Here is a 19,378-nt window from a genome sequence, read left to right on the forward strand (position 1 = left end):
AAAACCGACAAAGATTCAGGCAAAACTAAAGAGAATAAAAGGTCCTGGGAAGAGGAAGATGATTCAGATGATGAGGAATTTATGGATAGATTATTACATGATCGTCCGCCACCGTATGCGGTGAGTGACAGTGCTCCAAGTACTAGCTTGGATCCTGGGAACCAGACGCAGGAGAAGGGAGTTACTGATACGGTACAGACTAGCGATACAACCTCGATACAGAATGGTGTCAGTGTACCCACTGTACCAGACTTGCCGATATAGTTGCAGCCTCCACCGCAGATAAAAAGAATTTATCCAGATGTCCCAGTGCTTGAGACTACTACGAACTTGGTGGTGCCGCCAGACCCCATATATACAAAGCCAAGGTTAATACAGATCGAGTCAACTCCAAAGCTAGTGTCTCAACCGCCACAGCTGATACCTGGGTATAACCCCGTAGCAGGACCACCGATAGTACCTGTACAGGGTACACTAGAGCAGACTTATGGTGTTGCAGCTCCAAGAAGCTTGGGACCAGGTCAGACACCTGCCGCTATTTCGCTACCTATTACTGTTGGTCCCCCGGTGCCGTTGTATGCACAGGATAAAACAGGGACATGTGATCAGGGAGTTATGACTCAGGAAGCGATAAGAGGAGGGCCTATTAGAACTCCACAGATAATGGCCCCGGGAGAACAAGTATATGAACAACCGAGACCCTTGATGGACCTTATTCCAGTAGGGGCACCTCTCGAAGCGATGCGTCAAGCAGGGTTGGGAGTCTTGACTCCCCAAACCATGAGTACGAATACCTCACACTCTCCAATAATACATGCAGGGAACATTTCACTGCAGAGTTTTACAGTACAACAGCTAAATGAGTGGTTAGAGAAAACTTGTACCTCACAAAAGACTACGGTGACTACAGTTGAGCCTGAGAAAGAAAAACGAGAGGAATACTTGAATTTTGTACGACTAGGAGCAGAAGCTGCAGCGTTAGTGGAAGGTACAATGGGAGTAAATAGATTGGAATCATACACTGAGGCAGAATTGAGGTACTTGTGCCCCAAGATTACCAAAGAGGTAGGCAAAGTACATCAGAGATTAGCTAATTTGGCAGACAAATACAATGTCGATATCGGAAACACTAAACATTTGAAAAGGAGCTACAGATTAGATTTTGACTCTAAAGATTTTGAACACATGAGATCTGCAGGCATGAAGGCACACCTGAAAGAACTGTTGCAAAGTGCACAGATTTGGGGTGCATTAGAGAAATGGGAAGGCCGATGGGCAAAGAAAAGAGATAAGGGAAAGGGAGATATCCCAGGGTCTAATAAAGTTGTGACCACACCTAATCTAGATACAGTGAAAATCTTACCTATGAGAGAGACAGCTGGTGGTGTTTTAGTGCACGTGCCATGGACTAGGGGAGACATTTTATCCTTTACGAATGATTATCCTAGGCTAAGAGAAAAGCCGATCGAGTGGTATCAACAGACAGATAGGTTTGTGAAGCTTGCAAAGTGTCTCTGGGAAGACTTGAATACTTTGTTTGAGATCATTGTTCCGCCAGATTTGTGGCTCGAGTGCAAGAGAGGGGTAGATTGGCCCACGAAGGAGCCGGCAAGAGATAAGGTGACTGGAGCACCTTCAGAAGAGGTGATGAAATATTATCATAAAGTAATTGAATTTTTTAAACAAAAGGTGTCACCGAAGGTGACCGATTGGCAGAAAATCGACCGGACCTCTCAAGAGGTTAAGGAGTCAATACATGCGTATTATGAGAGATTATTAAAAGCGTTCAAACATTACAGTGGTACTGAGACTATCGAACCGAAGGACATGGATCATCTTGTGTTTAGGTTCGTCGAAGGGCTGAGACCGGAGGTCAGCCAGATGATTAAGAATCATTTGATTTGTTGGCAAGCTAAACCCATTGATGAAGTGTTACAGTATGCGAAATACTGTAGTGATGAGATTGAGTTGAAGCAGAAAAAGTTGAAGGAGAAAGTGATGGTAATGCAGATAAGGGCTGCACAAGCTGGAATACAGGGGAATGGAGTTCAGCAAATGATACCGCAACAACCGCAAATGAATGGTGGGTTTCAGGCACACCCGAGAGGTAGAGGTCGAGGATTTGTGAATCGTGGTTCGGACATGAATAATGTTGTTATTCAAAATGACGGTCAGGGAATGAAAAAGATGCCACCATGTCATGCGTGCGGGGGCATGGGGCATTGGAAACGGGATTGTCCGAATATGGTGCAGGATGGTGCAGTTCAGCAAAGCATTAATGTCGGTACATTACAAAATCCACGAGGTCCAAAAATGAGACATCAGAACCCGAATTTTCAGAATAATTTGGTGCAAACGCCAGGGGTACAACCCATGCAGCAGATGCAAATGCTGCGTTTCCAGTCTGTGTCAGTGCAACCAATGCAGCAGCAGATTCCTATGGTGCCTAGACAGCAAATGCAATTACCCATGGCTCCGATGGGACAGCAACAGGTGATGCTTCCTCAGCAGGTCACAGGCCAGGTAACAAACCAAAACAACACTGTGCAACAATTCCCATTACGAGGTGAAAGTGACATGAATGGGGATTGGTCAGATGACAGCTCAGACTGTGAAGAGTGCAGGCTTGCAGCATCTTTAGAGGTGGATCAGAGAGGCCCATATGTAGAGGGAAAAGTAATGGGCTATAAGGTTTCATTTTTAGTTGACACAGGAGCTACACGCTCTACAGTTCGAAGTGCAGAAGTCCTGAGATTACCTCTCTCAGGGCGTATCATACGAGTGGTTGGTGTGGCAAATCAGTACCTGACTAATCCGATTAATGATCCAGTGCAGGTTGAAATTGGTAATTTCCAAGGCCTGCATAGATTTGTTGTATGCGATTCAAGCCCAGTGTCTTTACTAGGAACAGACTTACTATGTAAGACAAAATGTTTGATTACCTGTTCCAATGATGGAATAGAAGTACAGACAAACAGTGACGATGAGGGAGATGAGAGTCAATTTATAGAGGAAGGAGGAGAGACTAATGAAGATTACCCTTTGATCACTTTATTCCCAGTGCTTACCTTGATCGACCTACCTGTTGATTTACAAGGGACTGTAACAGAGAAAGTGTGGGATTTGACTGGGAAAGAAGTGTGATTGATAAAGGGAGTAGAACCAGTCAAGGTACAGATAAAGCCGAATGCAGCGTTCCCACAAGTGCCACAATACCACATGACTCAGGATGTCCTCATTGAAGTGACACAAATAATTGCAGATTTTCTCAGACAGGGAGTCCTGAAAGAAGTTTTGAGCAGTCCGTGCAACTCTCCTATTATGGGTTTGAAGAAGCCCTGTGGAAAGGTTCGAATTGTGCAGGACTTGAGAAAAATAAACGAAATTGTGGTAAAATGCTGCCCTGTGGTACCTAACCCAGCAGTAATAATGTTCCAGGTTCCATGTGATGCTGAATGGTTTACTGTAGTAGACCTATCACAAGCATTTTTTTCGATACCTCTTCATGAAGACAGCCAATTTTTGTTCAGTTTCAAATTCCTGGATAAGGTGTACAGTTGGTGCAGAATTCCTCAGGGGTTTTCTGAGTCACCGTCCATCTTCAATCAGATACTGAAAAAAGATTTGGAACCTCTTGTGCTGCCTTTTAATTCGACTCTTGTGCAGTATATTGACGATTTGCTGATTGCATCTAAAACAAGAGACAGTTGTAAATATGATACCATTGCATTGTTGAATCATCTGGGAAAGAATGGACACAAGGTGTCACCCAGAAAGTTGCAATACTGTCAAAAAGAAGTGAAATACTTAGGACATCTGATTGAGAAAGGGTCCCGAAGAATATCAAAGGAAAGAATAACAGCTGTTTTGCAAATGAATCCCCCAACAACAAAAAGAGATGTCAGAATGTTCTTGGGAATGGTGGGCTACTGTCGCCAGTGGATACCCAACTTCTCGATCATCTCAAAGCCTTTAATAAAATTGACAGGAAAAGAAGTCAAGGACGAACCATACACAATCACTTTGACAAAAGAGGAGCTTGAATCATTTCTAGAATTGAAGGAATGCATGTGCAGGGCTCCAGCATTAGGAATGCCTGATTATGAGAAACCTTTTCTGTTGTTCTGTCATGAACGTGATGCTTGTTCTTTGTCTGTTTTAACACAGGTCCACGGAGATGCAAATCACCCTGTAGCATATTTTTCAGTTACTTTGGACCCTGTCGCAGCAGCCTTACCGGGTTGTTTGCGAGCAGTCGCAGCAGTTGGTCAAAGCCTTTCACAATGTGAAGGCATAGTCATGGGATACCCCCTGACAGTAATGGTTCCACATTCAGTTGAAATTCTGTTGACACGAACTAAGACACAACATATGACAAATGCACGACTCACTAAACATGAGACGATCATACTGGGGTCACCAAATGTCACACTAAAGAGATGCACTGTGCTGAACCCGGCAACCTTACTTCCCAATGAGAATACAGAAATCAAAGATGGGGAAGAATTTGAACATGACTGTCTTGAGGTGACTGAACTCTGTACCAAACCTCGCCCAGACATACAGGATGCCCAATTAAAAGAAAACGATTACATCATGTTTGTTGATGGGTCCTGTCTAAGAGATTCAGCAGGAACATTGAGAGCCGGTTACGCAGTATGTACCATAACTGGCATTGTCGAAGCCTCCTGGCTCGAGAAAGTGTTTTCTGCACAGGTGGCAGAATTAATAGCTCTTACAAAAGCATGCCACGCAGCTGTAAATTTGAAAGTCACTATCTATACTGACAGCAGATATGGATTTGGAATCGTGCATGATTTTGGCCAACTCTGGTCACAGAGGGGTTTCATGACCTCCTCTGGTTCTCCTGTGAAAAATGGTGAACAAATAAGAGATTTGTTACATGCGATTCAGTTACCTCTTGAAATTGCTGTGGTAAAGTGCAGTGCCCACACCAGATCACAAGATTTTGTGTCAATGGGGAACGGCTATGCAGATCAAGTTGCAAGATTTTGTGCATTAAACTGTATATCATTCAAGGAGCAGTGGGAATTGTTACCACAACCTGAAAACGACACGAGTTTAAGTCTAGCATTACGAGTGGTTGATACCTTAGATTAACTAAAGACATCACAAAGTCGTGCTAGCAAAGAAGAAAAACGTTCCTGGCAGAAAATGCAGTGTGTACAAAGGGCAGATGATATGTGGGTTTCGGAAGAGGGAAAATTGGTTCTGCCAAATAGTCTTTTGTCACAGTTTGCACGGTTATACCATGGGCAGGCACATCTAGGAAGAGATGCCATGATCAGATCCTTTAAGATTGATTGGTTCAATCCAAAATTCAGACATGCCGCCGAAATCACTTGCCACAGGTGCGTCATCTGTCAACAGATGAATGCCGGAAAAGGAACTGTGGTAACTTTGAGCCACATTGGGAGAGCTGGAGGTCCATTCAACAAAATGCAAATGGATTTTATTGAAATGCCTGTTTGTGGAGGATTGAAGTAAGTGTTGGTGATTGTGTGTGTTTTCAGTCATTGGATTGAGGCATATCCCACACGTAGGAATGATAGTCTTACAGTTGCAAAACTACTACTTAGAGAATTAATACCAAGGTTCGGGTTTCCGGTTTCTATAGAATCGGATAGGGGGAGACACTTCGACAATGAGGTGATTAAACTTCTGTGTGCTGCACTCAACATTGAACAAAAGCTGCATTGTAGCTATCGCCCTGAAGCATCAGGACTAGTTGAACAAATGAATGGTACCTTAAAATCAAGAATAGCAAAAATGTGTGCTGCAACAAACATAAAGTGACCAGATGCTTTACCTCTAGTACTGATGTCTATGAGAAACACCCCAGATAAGAAAACGGGACTGTCCCCCATGAAATCCTCATGGGCAGAGCAATGAGGTTACCAGCGGTACCTGCAAATGCACTAGTGAATATTACAGATGATATGGTGTTGGATTACTGCAAAAGTTTGGCTGACGTGATTCGCTCTTTCTCTCACCAGGTGGAAGCTAACACGTTGCCACCAATTGGCGAACCAGGACACTCTCTGCAAGCTGGAGATTGGGTGGTTGTCAAGAAGCATGTGAGAAAATCGTGTCTTGAGCCGTGCTGGAAGGGGCCATATCAAGTAATATTAACAACCACCACTGCTGTGAAGTGTGCCGGGGTTCCCAACTGGATACATGCCAGTCACACAAAAAAGGTAACGTGTCCTGTTGAAGAGGAACTTGAAGATTCCGGTACACCAACTTCAGGAAGAGAACTCTCAGAGTCAGAGATCAGTCAAGAAGGAACTGAGACTACTAGAGAGCCCACTGAGAACAGCCTTGTCCCTCAAACTGTCAATGAGTTCGAGAGAGGTGACAGAGTGCCTATCTCAGTTGAGGCAGCAGGAGAACTGAGTCAAGGAGAAGTTCTCCCAGAAGCAGACAAATACTATTTAGAGCCTGAACTCAGCATAGAACAGGAAGACGAAAGAGAAGGAGAAATTGTAAACACAAATCGAAACGAGTCAGAGTCTCCTGAACCAGTTGCAGGTCCGTCAAGAGAAAACACCATATCACAAGAGGAGGGTGCTGTCCAACGTCCTGAAGGAAAACACCGAAACAAGACGCACAGAGGCGATAATTGGCCAGACAAGTCACATCCTAGAATAAGAGAGGTACCAAACGAGACAATTATAGAAGAGAGTGATACTTCACAAGCAGATGATCTGAGTGAAGGAGAACAACAAGGTGAACGAAGGCTAAAAAGAAAGAGAATAGCAAACAGAAGATATACAGGTCCTGAATGGGCATATGCTACAACCTCTGAATGGCAACAAGAATTCTTAGCATTCTGCTTTGATCGAGAAATACCAGGCCAATACTACGGTACCTGAAGATATTCAACAAGAAAACTCGGATAAAATTGAATTTGTGAAAGCTGAAAAGAGAAAGAGTCTTTAGAAATTACCGGAAAGTGACACTAAACCTGGATTTGACTTTAAGAAACCTAATTACGACAAGCTGCTAACCTGAATTGACAAAAAGGGTCCTGGAGTGAGTGAAGACGCTGTAAAATACGCAGAAGAGATTTTTTCCTTCTCACGTTGATTGTTGATCTGCTATTCTGATTCTATACAAACATGGCTTATAGTAGCAAAGGAAGTAAGGTGTGTGGTTGGTTAGGTCTTATGATAGGTGTTGTATGTGCAATAATGATTGTGGGAGTGATTGTGGGAATGCCATGGAGAGAGAAAGAAACTATTAATGCAACTTTGAAACCTGAAACTACCACTACTAAACTATCACCGTGGGAGAGATTTGAGCAAGACGCAAGACATATGCATGAGGGAACTAATGCAAAAAGGGAGCTTTCTACTAATGTCTTCTATCGCTTACTAAATGAGTATGTGGAAACTATGGATGCGAAAGACTGTTATGTGTGTACTAAAATGCCTTTGTCTGTGCAGTAGGGAGTCACTTATCATAGCCTCCCTCTTACTTATGGAATTAGTTGCAGCTTGCTATTAACAAGATTCTATGATCAAGAGCATGTGCAATACTTTTATTCAAATTTGGGTGTTGTGTTTTCTTTTGTGCCTGTGATTGAATTTTTTAATAAGTTAGCTAAAGAGCATGATATTAAAATAGTTAGAGGATTCTTTGAGCCAACACTTACATTTGGAACTGCTTATGCACATCGTAACAATTTGACTTGCTTGCTGTCTCCTGTAGAGAAAAGCTTTTTAGATCACACAGATGATAGACGCAAAGCGCTGAAAGAAAGGTTAGAAAAAGGTCTAGAAAAACGTACTTACGCAAATGATTATGCTTATACTGCAATTAAAACCCAAGGCAAATTAGCTATAGATGCATTACACGTAGGTAGACTCTGTATATATAGACCAAAATCTGGTCAAGACAATTTGTTTGTGGGCACGAGTGAATGTAGACATGTGTTTTTGTTTCAGAGTAAATGGACCTTTATGTTAAATGGACAAGATCCAGCAATCCCTGGAATCTATTATATTTGTGGACTGAATGCATATTACCGTCTTCCTAAGGGATGGTATGGGACATGTTATTTGGGAATAGTATTTCCAAAGATATACCAGATTGATGACTTAAAACAAATACCTAAAACGTCTGAATTACAACATCCTAGACAAAAACGAGAATCAATGGCGGCTGTCATTGGTGATATATTTGGAGCAATAATCCCATCAGTAGGGGTTATCTTGAATTCTATGAAAATTCAAAAGTTGTCTACTATTGTGGATAACATGCTGACAAATTTTACAGGAGCTATACTCCTGATGGATACTGAACTTGCTGCAGAAAGAGCTATGACTCTTCAAAATCGGCTTGCTTTAGACATTCTTTTAGCAAAGAGTGGAGGTGTTTGCAAAATGCTTAATGAGCGTCATTGTTGTTCATTTATACCAGATAACAGTAAGAAAATTAGAAGCATGCTTACTAACCTTACTAGAGACAGTACTGATTTGAAGGATCTCAAAGAACTTGGTGTTTGGGAGAAATTGGGAAAAGGAATTGCCCGAGTAGGAAGCTGGTTTACCAACATTTGGAATGGGGTACTTGCAAAAATTATGATGGGTCTACTAATTGTTTTAATTTTTCTATTAGGATTATGGGGGGTATGCAAAGTCAATGACAAAGTAAAAAGAAATTGGACTAAAAGAACCAAAAGAAATGAAGAAAGTGAAAGAGAGAAAATGCTCAATGAAATATGGGAAAGCTCACATAAAGGGCAAGATGTTGAAATGCGTATTATGCGCAAGGTGAAAAATTAAGATCAAAAGATTGTGTGATGACGAGCGTCATCAGAGGAGGGACTGAGAGAGCGTAGTTTAATAGTACCTATTCTAGATGTGAAATGCTTATATTTAACAATGCTGTATTAATCATATTATTCATTGAAACGTATTTTAAACGTGGAGAATTTTTCACATGCGTAAACTAATGTCGACTGTAAGAAATAATTGCTTGTATAATGATTAACTGAAAACATTAATACGTATAAGACTGCATTCATTTGAATTCATACATCTTAAGTTAGTGTGAGTCGAAAACTAGCTGTGTAACTCTCATATTAAAGCGTATTTTTCTGTTTCTCCAGTGTGCTGACTTGCAAAAAGCCATGACCCAGCAATTGTTCTTTTCTTCACTTATTTGCAACAATGCTAGATTTTCTCATCCGCATGCTAGCAGCTTTAGTATAAAAATTATGGACTTCGCAACAAACGTGGACACTTTCAAGGACACTAAAACGCGGAGAAGAGAACTCTTGACCCGATGTGTGTGCCAGAAAATGAAGTAACCCCGGATATGCCACCTACGATAAACGTCAATTATGAAGACCAATTAGAAACTCAAGAAATATCATGAAATGACAAATGCATTACTTAATGTATAATTTGATAGGTTATAGATAGTGGGGTGTAGTGACTGTCCAATAGAATTTTGGGGGAATGTATTTTGGAAAAGGGATAAAAACCCATGACACAAGAGACAAGGGGCATTAGGTAGGGAATGATATCGATTGCATCCAGAAACTCTGTCACTCTATTTAGTGATTTGAGACTTAGACAAAACCATCCTCACCCATAGACCCATAGACGGCCCCATTACACTTTCTTCCTTATGAAGAAAGAGTTCCTTTGCCCTTAGCTTAAATAGACTGACGGCGATCGAACTGATGTCCTGAAGACGAAGACTGACCCTGTATGCTGACCTATTCCGAGGAGGGTAATTATTGTTGCTAATGGAAATTCACTTACTTTGCATTTTCTTTCTAGGTACCAACTGCTGTGTGTTTTGATTAGAGACCTTAGCTAGACGTTTTCCAAATTGATGTTTAAATTGTTTTGCATGAAGCCCAACATGCTAATGCTAATCAGTGGTTAGATGAGGCGTTCTTCTTGATTGACTTAATTGACGTGACTGACATGGTGCTATGCTGAACTAAGACTTCTACGAGGTGCTATGCCTTTTGATCTGTTTGTCCTCATATGATTATCCTATGTTGGTGATCTTTGCTTTGTTGAAAACTTACCATAGTTGCCGCCTTGTGATTATGTTCTTTTGCTTCTTGGTTTTGAGATTAATACATTTGCTATTAGATTGTAATCAATAGGGAATAAAATTCACAAAACTTCAATAAGGTGTGGTTATTCATGAGTGAAAGGTCATGGTTGCGCCGACAATTTACTAATGTCTAAAGTGAAATATATTGTAGTGATATATGTTAATATTATTGACATTTGGTTTGATGTGTTGATCAGTTATCTCGTCTTACGGTGTCTCACCACTGGGTCCAAAGATTCATCGGCCTAAAACGAGTCCTGATGTGTATAAATTAACATAGACGGACGCGTTAACACAGGCTAATATGTTATCAGATGTAAAATAGTAAGAGGTCCATGATTCGTTCGGTTTGACTCAGGCCTGAACAATTCCTTCATGCCCCTGTACTTGAAAACAACTTTAGATTCAGGAGTCTCTCTTCCTTGATGTCTTTAACGTATACCATTCTCCTGTAACCATGGATACTAATGATCAAGAATGATGACGTTCCACTGTTTGTGGGATGGCACTTGCAGGCCACCCCCATCACAAAATGACTTTAACATTGTGATGATTTGTGACAACGGCCCTAAAGTTCTTGAGATATGATGTCCTAAGGGGTACAGGCAAGGATCCCAAATGCCACAATTGCACACTGAATTGCAGCTAAGATAACTACAACTCCCAGCATGCTTAGATTGTACAATAACAAAATGCTGTCAGAAATATAAGAGTAAACAACTTATCACATCAAGGCTATCCTATAAAAGTCTTGACTGGGAGAAAATATGTTTACACATATCTTTCTTATTGATTAAGGCCCATATTTATACTTTTTGATGCAAAACTGCGCTAACGCAGTTTTGCGTCAAAAAAATTAGCGCCGGCTAACGCCATTCTGAAGCGCCATGCGGGCGCCGTATTTATTGAATGACGTTAGCCGGCGTTAGCCGCCGGCGCCGTCTGGTGTGCGTTAAAAAAAACGACGTACACCAGGCAGCGCCAGCGTAGGGGGATATGGGGCTTGGGCGTCAAGAAATGGGGCAAGTCAGGTTGAGGCAATTTTTTCACCTCAACCCGATTTGCGCCATTTTTTTTTCACTCCCAACCCCCATAGAAATGACTCCTGTCTTAGCAAAGACAGGAGTCATGCCCCCTTGCCCAATGGCCATGCCCAGGGGACACTTACCTGAACTTACCTTAATGTCCCTGGGATGGGTCCCTCCAGCCTTGGGTGTCCTCCTGGGGTGGCCAAGGGTGACAGGGGGTGTCCCTGGGGGCATGGGAGGGCACCTCTGGGCTCCTTCAGAGCCCACAGGTCCCTTAACGCCTGCCTTTTGCAGGCGCTAAAAAGCGGCGCAAAAGCGGCCGTACGTAATTTTTTTTGACCCGCCCACTCCCGGGCGTGATTTTTGCCCGGGAGTATAAATCCGACGCACATGCCTCGGAGTCGATTGTTTAGACGGGAACGCCTACCTTGCATATAATTAACGCAAAGTAGGTGTCCACGCTAAAAAATGACGCTAACTCCACGGACTTTGGCGCTAGACGCGTCTAACGCCAAAGTATAAATATGGAGTTAGTTTTGCGTCGAAATTGCGTTAAAAAAAACGATGCAATTCCGGCGCAAACGGAGTATAAATATGCCCCTAAATGAGTTGAGAATTCCAATCTTGGTTTTTGTTGAGTGGCAGGGGTGTTGTATTGTGATTTCTTTAATAACAGTTTTTCACCTGCGGTTTGCAGTAATTGGTTCGCCAGCATTCTCTCTGACCGTTATTCAGTGCAGAGCTGATGAGAATCTCTCTCGTGTTATTTCGTACGTATTCCTTTCAGGTTGTGAGCTTTCCGCGCTTGGCATATGCAGTTCCTCTCCTGCCGGACAATTTGGACTAGGGCGGTCCATTTCCTTCTTCAGCTTCCCATCTGCAAAGATCCGCCTCCTTCCTCACAGACATGCCTTCGACCCCACCCTTGGTGCCTTCTCCTCGGTCTTGGTATCAGGAGGAACGGCTTCTTGGGTCAATAACTAATCCTACTGACATTTTTAATTACTATAATGAGCTGTAGCTCGGTGGTGTAGACATTTGCCTTTGTTCCTGCAGTCAAGAGTTCAAATGCTATTTCAGGAATCAAGTACACTTTAACGCATTCTTATTGATTTAATTTCATATTTTATCTCCATTCTAATTCTAATTTATCTTTCTTATAGATTAAGTTACTTGAGAATTCTAACCTTTGTTTTTGCTGAGCATAGCTGCTGTTGTACTGTGATTTCTTTAATAAAAGCATTTCACCTAGGATTTGCAGTGATTGGTTCACCCAACGTCTTCTTTCCGTGCGCTAACTGTTACTCAGCCGCAGCGCTGAGTAGAATCTCTCTCATATGTTATTGCACGCGTACTGCTTTCATCTTGTGGGCCTGTCGCACTCGGCACAAGCAATTCTCCTACCGGCCGACTTGGATAAAGCCAATCTGTTTCCTTCTTCGGCTTCCTATCAGCAAGGATCCGTCTCCTTCCTCACAGACATACCTTCAACCCACCTGCTGCCCTGATGCACTCCCCTCGGCCTTGGAATCACGAGGAATGACGTCTCAGGCCGATAACTAATCCTACTGAGAGACATGTTACTATTAAAAGCTATAGCTTGGTGGTAAAAACATTGGTCTTTGACCCTGCAGTCAAGAGTTTGAATACTATTTCAGGAACCAACTATACCTTAACGCTTTCTTATAGAAATTAGTTTACCTTAATATTTTATCCCAATTCTAATTTGAGTAGTTTAACAGAACATGTATTTTGGTTGCCCTCATTTCTAACATTTTCCAATATAAACATATTTAATTCTTTAAAATAAAATAGAGAATTATTCTGCTGAAGAAGAAGCACAAATATTTAAAGATAACTTAAATTCTTTCATAAAAGATTATGTACTATAGTCTGTTTCAGCCTTTATGACATATTTCTAAAGCACTAGAAGCCTCCATGCAAACACTGTTGGCCAATGATGCTAAAGATGTTAATAGTAAAAAGGCCAACAAACGTGTAGCAGTTGATACAATTGTATCTAATGATTCTCCTTTCGTACAACCTTTCTCTTAAGCTAGTAGTAGTTCAAAAAAGCTCAAGTTCCCTATCAATTTCACACAATTATGAGACACAGATGATGATATGTGAGATTCTGATAATGACATGGATAAGGATGATCCAGACATAATAATCTTGTATGGGCCTGTGGAGAAGAGGCGTAAAACTTCTCTTAACAAATTGAGACAGTCATCTAAATCTATTACTAACAGCCGTTCTGATACACTGCTAGATTTTTCCGGTCAACTGATGTTTGGACCTCCACTTATTCGACACGCACATTCCACAGAATTGTCTGAATGTTCACATCCTTCTTTGCCCAGTAACATCACTGCCACACATACTATAGATCCAAATAAGCTTATATTGTTTACAAAATTTAGGAAAGACCCAAGAAGGGAGTAGACAGAGCCTGGACAAATTGCCAGACCAGATAACTAGACCTCACTGGTCCTCTTACCAGAACTTTGGATCTGGCATCAGAAGCAAGGATTGAGGGCACCAAAGTAGATCCTATAATTTTATCCAACTGGGCCCAGAGAGTGATCTGTCTTTAAGGAAACACCAATTCGGCCACGGCAAAAGAAAGACGCAAAAGCTTGCTTTTAAAGATTGATCTCAAATTAAGCAATTTGGCAACCACGGTCAGAAGGCAAACGGTTTGCTTTTAATGCCTCTTTCATCAAAGAGCTCAGCAAGTATGTGTCCAAGTTTGCATCAATTGACAAAGTGCAATCTTCTTTACAAAAGATTTTCAACAAACAGGTTTTTGGCAGGGCCGGAAGCGGCAGGAGCTGCTTTGCTGTCTGCTATCTCTCAAGAGGTGCATCTAATCAGGCCAGAGGCTCCTTTGGATGGCGACAAGACTATAAGCCACAATTTTACTCTCAGAGGAACAGAAGTTTCAGGTAACATGATTCCAGAAGCAGAGGATCCCAGAACCCAGGTAAGCGCCCTTCTTTCTGGCCATCCTCTGGTGGGAGAATGTACAAGTTTGTTTCTCCCTGCTTTAAGAATAATATCTTTGGGGTTTTATAAACACAACACGTTTACTGGATAGAGCTTTATGCAGCACCAATCCAAGAAATGATACCAATACCTGAAAGAACAAGGGGCCCGATGTAGGAAGCTCTTTGCACATCACAAACAGCGAATTTTGCAGTTTGCGACGTGCAAAAAGCACATCGCGATGCACAAACCCAGTTTTGCGATTCAGTAACCTGGTTATCGAATCGCAAAACGGGTATGCAACTCACAATTAGGAAGGGGTGTTCCCTTCCTAGCTGCGACTCGCAATGCAATGTAGGATTGGTTTGTGACCGCGAACGCAGTCGGAAACCAATCGCTATTAGCACCCATTTCAAATGGGTGCTAACCCATTCGCAAAAGGGAAGGGGTCCCTATGGGACCCCTTCCCCATTGTGAATGTCAATGGAAACATTTTTTCAGAGCAGGCTGTGGTCCTATGGACCACTGCCTGCTCTGAAAAAATGAAACAAAAACGTTTCATTTTTTGTTTTTGTAATGCATCTAATTTTCTCAGGAAACCGGGATGCATTACAAAAAAAACCTGCTTTATTAAAAAGCAATCACAGACATGGTGATCTGCTCTCCGCAGCAGGCCACCATCCCTGTGAGGGCCGCCATTCACAAAGGGGTCGCAAATTGTGAGCCACCTCATGATTATTCATGAGATGGGCATTTGCGAGCCCCTTACGAATCGCAGATGGTGTCAGGGACACCATCCTACATTCCGATTTGCAACTTACAAATTGCAAGTCGCTCTGACTCGCAATTTGCAATTCGCAAATCGGAACCTACCTACATGTGGCCCAAGATGTTCTACTGTCTCAAGAGATTCAAACCCTTCTCCACAAACAAGCTGGAGATTTCTTCCCCTCATCAATCAGGTTTTGTAAGTACGATTATGGTTCAAAAGAAAAACAAAAAAATTCACCCAGTAATAAATTAATTTAACAATTATGTAGTGTATCATCACTTCAAAATGGAGACAATTCCCCATCTCAGAGATTTTTTGTTGGAGAAAAACTTGATGGTGGGCCTGGATCTTCAGGATCCATATCTTTCAATTCTGATTCATCATTCCTTCAGGACATTCCTCCAATTTCAATGGAAAGACAATTTTTATCAGTTCAAAAACCTTCCCTTTGTACTGTCTTCAGTTCATTTGTGTTTCACCATGGTTTTGAAACCAGTCATATCTCACATGAGAACACAAGGTGTCAGATTGCTAGCTTATCATGACGATTTAATTTCATTACATCAGGACAAGGTTGTAATAATGACATTTTGTCGGAGGCTGGCCTGGCTTATGGTGTGTACCTGATGGTACTTACACCTTGTGCCAGGTCCAGTTATCCCTTATTAGTAGAATAGTAATGTTCTAGCAGCTTAGGCTGATAGAGGTAGCTATAGCAGAGCAGCATAGGCTGAACTTTGAGACATGCAAAGCTCCTACTATACATCTTACGTCATATAGCACTATATCACAAGAATCACAATACTCAGAGTTACAAAAAATAAAGGTACTTTATTTTAGTGACAATGTGCCAAAAATATCTCAGAGGATATACTTGCTTAGGAGGTAAGTAAAATACACAAAATATACACACAAATCAGGTAAGTAAACAGTTAGAAAAGTAGTGCAAACACTGTAGAATACAATAGGATGCAACAGGCCTAGGGGCAACAGAAACCATATACTAAGAAAGTGGAATGCGAACCACTTAGGGACCCCAGGCCTAGTGTAGTGTGTAGAGGGTCGTTGGGAGTGTTAGAAAACACTAAGGGTGTCCAAGATACCCCACCCCCAAGACCCTGAAAAGTAGGAGTAAAGTTACCCGACTTCCCCAGAAACACACTAAAGTCGTGATAGGAGATTCTGCAAAGACCACAACTGACTGCAAAGCACTGAAGACGGATTCATGGACCTGAGGACGTGCAAAGGAAGGGGACCAAGTCCAAGAGTCACAAAAGTGTCCAGGATGTGCAGGAGCCCACTAAACCCCAGATGAAGGTGCAAAATGGCTGCCTCTGGGTGGAAGAAGCTGAAGATTCTGCAACAACGGAAGATGCCAGGAAATTCTCCTTCCCACAGAAGATGTCCGCAGCGTGCTGGAGGATGCAGAGTTGTTTCCACACAGAAAGATCGCAAACAAGCCTTGCTAGCTGCAAAGGTCACAGATAAAGACAAAGGGTGCTGCTCTGGCTCAGGAAGCACCAGAAGGTCGCCACTTGGACGAGGAGACAGAAGAGGCACTCAGCAATACAGAGAGTCCATGCAGAAGCAGGCAGCACCCGCAGAAGTACTTGAACATGGGTTCAAGAAAACTGAGCATGGTGGTCATCTCAACACTACAAAAGAGGGTCCCATGAAGCTGGTGGTCAACTCAGCATGTTGAGCAATGCAGGACAGAGTGCTTGGACCTGGGAAGTGCTGTGCGTGAAGGATTTCTTTCAAAAGTGCACAGAAGCTCTAGCAGCTGCAGTTCATGTAGTATACAAGATTACTGTCTGGCGTGGGGAGGCAAGGACTTACCTCCACCAAATTTGGACAGATGGACACTAGACTGTCGAGGTCACTTGGATCCAGCTCCTGTGTTCCAGGGACCACGCTCGTCACAATGAGAGGGGACCCAGAGGACCGGTGAAGCAGAACGTTGGTGCCTGCATTAGCAGGGGTAAAATTCCGTCGACCCACTGGAGATTTCTTTTTGGCTTCTAGTGCAGGGTGAGGGCAGGCAGCCCCCAGAGCATGCATCACCAGGAAACAGTCGAGAAAGCCGGCAGGATTAGGCGTTACAATGTCGCTGGTAGTCTTCTTGCTACTTTGTTGCAGTTTTGCAGGCGTCTTGGAGCAGTCAGCGGTCGATCCTTGGCAGAAGTCGAAGAGGGAGATGCAGAGGAACTCTGGTGAGCTCTTGCATTCGTTATCTAAAGAGAAGCCCACAGGAGAGACCACCTAGTCAGGTAAGCACCTATCAGGAGGGGTTTCTGATGTCACCTGCTGGCACTGGCCACTCAGAGGCCTTCATTGTGCCCTCACACCTCTGCATTCAAGATGGCAGAGGTCTGGGAGACACTGGAGGAGCTCTGGGCATCACCCCTGCGGTGGTGATGGACAGGGAAGTGGTCACTCCCCTTTCCTTTGTCCAGTTTTGTGCCAGAGCAGGGGCTGGGGGATCCCTGAACCGGCGTAGACTGGTGTAGGAGGCTGGACTGGCTTGTAGTGAGTACCAAGGGGTACTTGCACCTTGCACCAGGCCCAGTTATCCCTTATTAGTGTATAGGGTGTCTAGCAGTTTAGGCTGATAGATAATGGTAGCTTAGCAGAGCAGCTTAGGCTGAACTAGGAGACGTGTAAAGCTACTACAGTACCACCTAGTGTCATATGCACAATATCATAAGAAAACACAATACACAGTTATACTAAAAATAAAGGTACTTTATTTTTATGACAATATGCCAAAGTATCTTAGAGTGTACCCTCAGTGAGAGGATAGGAAATATACACAAGATATATATACACAATAGCAAAAATATGCAGTATAGTCTTAGAAAACAGTGCAAACAATGTATAGTTACAATAGGATGCAATGGGGAAACATAGGGATAGGGGCAACACAAACCATATACTCCAAAAGTGGAATGCGAACCACGAATGGACCCCAAACCTATGTGACCTTGTAGAGGGTCGCTGGGACTATTAGAAAATAGTGAGAGTTAGGAAAATAACCCTCCCCAAGACCCTGAAAAGTGAGTGCAAAGTGCACTAATGTTCCCCTAAGGACAAAGAAGTCGTGTTAGAGGAATAATGCAGGAAAGACACAAACCAACAATGCAACAACTGTGGATTTCCAATCTGGGGTACCTGTGGAACAAGGGGACCAAGTCCAAAAGTCACAAGTAAGTCGGAGATGGGCAGATGCCCAGGAAATGCCAGCTGTGGGTGCAAAGAAGCTTCTACTGGACAGAAGAAGCTGCGGTTTCTGCAGGAACGCAAAGGGCTAGAGACTTTCCCTTTGGAGGACGGATCCCTCTCCCCTTGTAGAGTCGTGCAGAAGTGTTTTCCCGCCGAAAGAATGCCAACAAGCCTTGCTAGCTGCAAATCATGCGGTTAGCGTTTTTGGATGCTGCTGTGGCCCAGGAGGGACCAGGAGGTCGCAAATTGGACCAGAAGGTAGAGGGGACATCAAGCAAGACAAGGAGCCCTCTTAGCAGCAGGTAGCACCCAGAGAAGTGCCAGAAACAGGCACTACGAGGATGCGTGAAATGGTGCTCACCCGAAGTCGCACAAAGAAGTCCCACGTCGCCGGAGAACAACTTAGGAGGTTGTGCAATGCAGGTTAGAGTGCCGTGGACCCAGGCTGGACTGTGCACAAAGGATTTCCGCCGGAAGTGCACAGAGGCCGGTGTAGCTGCAAAAGTCGCTGTTCCCAGCAATGCAATCTAGCGAGGTGAGGCAAGGACTTACCTCCACCAAACTTGGACTGAAGAGTCACTGGACTGTGGGGGGCCACTTGGACAGAGTTGCTGGATTCGAGGGACCTCGCTCGTCGTGCTGAGAGGAGACCCAAGGGACCGGTAATGCAGCTTTTTGGTGCCTGCGGTTGCAGGGGGAAGATTCCGTCGACCCACGGGAGATTTCTTCGGAGCTTCTAGTGCAGAGAGGAGGCAGACTACCCCCACAGCATGCACCACCAGGAAAACAGTCGAGAAGGCGGCAGGATCAGCGTTACAGAGTTGCAGTAGTCGTCTTTGCTACTATGTTGCAGTTTTGCAGGCTTCCAGCGCGGTCAGCAGTCGATTCCTTGGCAGAAGGTGAAGGGAGAGATCCAGAGGAACTCGGATGAGCTCTTGCATTCGTTATCTAAAATTTCCCCAGAGACAGAGACCCTAAATAGCCAGAAAAGAGGGTTTGGCTACCTAGGAGAGAGGATAGGCTAGCAACACCTGAAGGAGCCTATCACAAGGAGTCTCTGAAGTCACCTGGTGGCACTGGCCACTCAGAGCAGTCCAGTGTGCCAGCAGCACCTCTCTTTCCAAGATGGCAGAGGTCTGGAGCACACTGGAGGAGCTCTGGACACCTCCCAGGGGAGGTGCAGGTCAGGGGAGTGGTCACTCCCCTTTCCTTTGTCCAGTTTCGCGCCAGAGCAGGGCTAAGGGGTCCCCTGAACCGGTGTAGA

This window comes from Pleurodeles waltl, chromosome 6 (assembly GCF_031143425.1).
Source record: "Pleurodeles waltl isolate 20211129_DDA chromosome 6, aPleWal1.hap1.20221129, whole genome shotgun sequence".
NCBI classification, from domain to species: domain Eukaryota; kingdom Metazoa; phylum Chordata; class Amphibia; order Caudata; family Salamandridae; genus Pleurodeles; species Pleurodeles waltl.